We start from the raw sequence: 3,756 nt of genomic DNA on the forward strand, positions 1-3,756 counted from the left end.
GGGGCTCTTTCATTGGGTCCATAGATATTTATTATGCTTATATTTTCGTGTTCAGTTTATCCTTTAATCATTATATAATGTCCTGCCTTGTCACATATGTTTGTTCTTGTTTTAAAGTCAGTTTGATCAGAATTTAATATTGCCACTCCTGCTCTTTTATAATTGCCCTTTGCTCCATATGTCTTCTTCCAACTTTGATTTTTCATCTATTTTTGTCTTTATCTCTATGGTGTGCCTCTTGTAGGCAGCCTATTGATGGATTTTGTTTCCTTATCCAATTTGTAACTCTCCATCTCTTGAGTTGTACATTTAATCCATTAACATTCGGTGAAATTATTGATAAGTTTGAATTTGTTGCTCTCATTTTGTTATGTGTTTTTTTCATTGTGTCTCTGGTTTCTTTGTTCCATATTATTTTCTTTGCTGAGCTCACTATGTTTATGAATCCTGTTATCATTTCCTTTGTTGCTGTTGTTTTTAGTATTTGTTGAGTATTTGTGCTTATCCTCTTTTTTATTGTTGTACGAAGGTTTATCATTATTCCTTGAGGTTACCCTATGATTGATAATTTTCTCCCTGAGTTTAGAACAGTCTATTCTGTCTTGCAACTCTCTTAACTTCCTCACCATTTACAAGTTCTGTAACTACACAGTCTTTTCCCTCTTTTTGTTTGTAGTTGTCCTCGCTTGCCAATTGATGTCTCTGGTTCCCTGTTTACAGTCTTGTAAACTCATTTTCCTTTGCATATGTCCACAGATATAGCTTCTGGGTTATGTCATCTTGTGTATTAATGGTCAGTTATTTGCTATTTTTGGTTTAGTTCAAAGGACTCTCTTTAGCATCTCTTGTAAGGTTGGCTTTGTTTTAACAAATTCTCTTAATTTCAACTTACCTGGAAATCGACTAATTTCACCGTCATATTTGAGGGATAATTTTGTGGGGTATATAATTCTTGGTTGAAAATTTTTGTCTTTTAGGGTTTTATATATACCATCGTATTGCTTTCTCCCTTGCATGATCTCTGCTGAGAAATCAGAGCTTATTCTTACTAGCTCTCCTTTGTATGTAACCTTTTGTTTTTCCTTTGCTGCTTTCAGGATTCTGTCTTTGTCCTTAGTTTTGGTGAGTTTGATGATGATATGTCTTGGTGATTTTCTTTTGGGGTCTGTCCTGTTTGGGGTTTGTTGGACTTTTTGAATGTATATGTTCTCCTCTTTCATCATATTAGGGAAGTTCTCCTCCAGCAAATCTTGGGTCATTTTCTCAGTGGTTTTATTTTTCTCTTCCTGTTCTGGAAGAGTCATTTGTAATTTTTCATTCATTTTGTCATTTTGTTCTTGTGTTTTCTTCCAAAATTCTTCTAGGATTTTTTCTAAGTTTTCTTTGGTCTGTCTTTCAAGCCTTTGAATATACCTACATATAATTCTTTTGAATTCTTTATCAGAGAGTTCCAATGGTGCTTCCTCAGAGATGTGTTCTGCGTCTGTATTCTGTACCTTTGTTTCTACCACTTTATCTTGCTTTTTTGTGTGGAGTGTGTTGGTCTGTTGTCTCCGAGGCATTCTGGTATTATATTAAGATCTCTGTTAACTGTTTGAGAACAGCAGCCCTGGGTGATTCAGGATCTTCTTGGTGGTTTTTTGTCGTTGTCCTGTGGGTGGATAAGGAGGTGCTGGCTCTTGCTCATTAAATGAAATTGCAGGAGGTGTATGTGTACTTGTATCTTATGGGAACTGTTGCTTTCTCCCGCACAGACAAAAATTATAATTGAATAACCATGAAGAAATTAATAGCACATGGACAAAAAATACACCATGTAATCACACAGGAACAGTAACCCAAAGAAGAAAAAAGGGAGAGAACAAGAAAAACTGCAATATTGGGGCATAGGGCACTTATAGAAAAAAGGTAGAGAAGGAGAATAATTAAGAAAAAATGTAGGAAAAATGCAAAATAAAAAAAAAAAAAAAATATGGACTGTGGTTTACCATGGGGAAAAAAAAGGAATTTAAATTAAAAAAAACATTAACCAAGAACTGGGAAAATTAATTAAAAAGAGGTAAACTAGGACCTTTTTAGTCGTGCAAGTCTGGAGTGTTCTTGGGGTTACTGGAAACCAGAACCTCTTCTTAAGCCCCTGGAATCTGGTAGAGCGCTGTCTCTTCAGGTTGCCTTAGCTGCTGGTTATGTGTTGATTTGTTTTTTCTTGGGTTTATGGTTTAATATTTTGAAAAGGTGAAGCTGGTGTATTTTATTTTATTATCGATTGAGTTATGTTGGGTTGCTGTGTTGTTTACTTTTTTTTTTTTTTTCTTTTAATTGTGCTTTGGGTGCAAATTTACAGAGCCAATACACTCTCCATACAGCTGTTCACATACACTTTGTCTCATGACATTTACCACAATTTAGCCCAATGCAAAATCTCCCCTCCCACATCCTCCCAATAGTTACCTCTTCCCTGTGTCCATCTCTCCACGCACTCCTACCCTCTGATCTGTCTCCCTGTGCCTGAGCAGCCCTTCTTTCTTTCATTCTCCAAGGAGTGTATCTACTTCAGATAAATGCTCAACTGATATGCCTGTCTGTTGTTTGGCTGGACGCCACAGGTGTGCATTCAATTCTAGACCAGAAGGGCAGCTGGGGCCATAGGCTCAGTGGTTCCACCAGACTCCCTGGGGCCAGAAAAATTGTTCCCAGGTTTTTTTTTTCCCAAATGATTTGGGTTTTTTTCCACATTGTTCTCCCTGGCTATCCAGGATCTCCTGTAAAGATCCTCTTCCAAGTGGTTGACAGTAGTAGCTGAGCTCCATCTATTTCTTCTGATCTCATAGTCGTAGAGGCTGCAGATCATATGGTGTACCAGTCGCTAGGACTAATTGTTGCCATGAATTTTTGGTTTTCTTCATTCTTCTTGGCTCTGGATGAGTAGAGACCCATCATTACATCTAGATGGCAGCTTGCAAGCTTTTAAGATATTAGTCACTACTGGCCATAGTAGGAGGTGGAAAAATGTTTTGCGTAGGATGTCATGCCAGTTGAACTTGATGTTCTCTGCAATTATGGTCCCATACCCACAGGTTCAACTGCTCGGTCCCTCTGTGTAGTTGGCTTTCACCAAGCAGTGACTACAACCTTGGCCCTTGTGCGCTCCACTATACACCTGGGAATTCAGATCATACACATAAAGTTATAGGACCATTGTCTGCCAACCCTATACATGTTCTTGGGTACACTCCCCACTTCATAGACATACCTAATATTTCAGCCTGTCCACCCATCTGTCTACCCACATACTAGTGTTTGCTTTCACTGACCACACCGTACTCTGTGCGCAAAAGGGTTCATCTTTGTTGTCTGTACTTCTCACATACCTCTCTCTGTCTTTTTCTTCCTTAATGCCACTGTATTGGTGACTCACATTTGGTACATTGCCCTTTTCTTCACCCTTATCAAAGCTTATCTCTGTCTATGTAACAGTAATACTTACCCTCCCCTCCCACCCCTGGTAACCAACAAAGAAAATATCCTTCCATAGCTAAATGTTTCCTTGACTGTTGAAATAACAGACTAATGTAATATTTGTATTGATGACCTACTCAATTTCTTCTTTTGTTATGGTTTTGTTCAGCTTTTCCACATCAGTCTGGGTTAGTTTAGTGGTGTGTTTCTAGAAATCTGTGCATTTCATCCAGAATTTCAAATTTGTTGGTGTACAATTCTTCATTGTTGTTGTTGTTGTTATGTGCCGTCGAGTCA

At 38.0% G+C, this 3,756-nt stretch overlaps 1 protein-coding gene across 1 annotated transcript in view; it reads left to right on the forward strand.

Annotated features, from left to right (window-relative positions):
• LOC103211795 (histone demethylase UTY-like) overlaps positions 1 to 3,756 on the forward strand; it is a 398,135-nt gene that overhangs the window by 309,257 nt on the left and 85,122 nt on the right. The window lies entirely within an intron of this gene.

This window comes from Orycteropus afer, unplaced genomic scaffold (assembly GCF_000298275.1).
Source record: "Orycteropus afer afer isolate SDZICR_OR568_19922 unplaced genomic scaffold, OryAfe1.0 scaffold00794, whole genome shotgun sequence".
Classification (NCBI taxonomy): Eukaryota; Metazoa; Chordata; class Mammalia; order Tubulidentata; family Orycteropodidae; genus Orycteropus; species Orycteropus afer.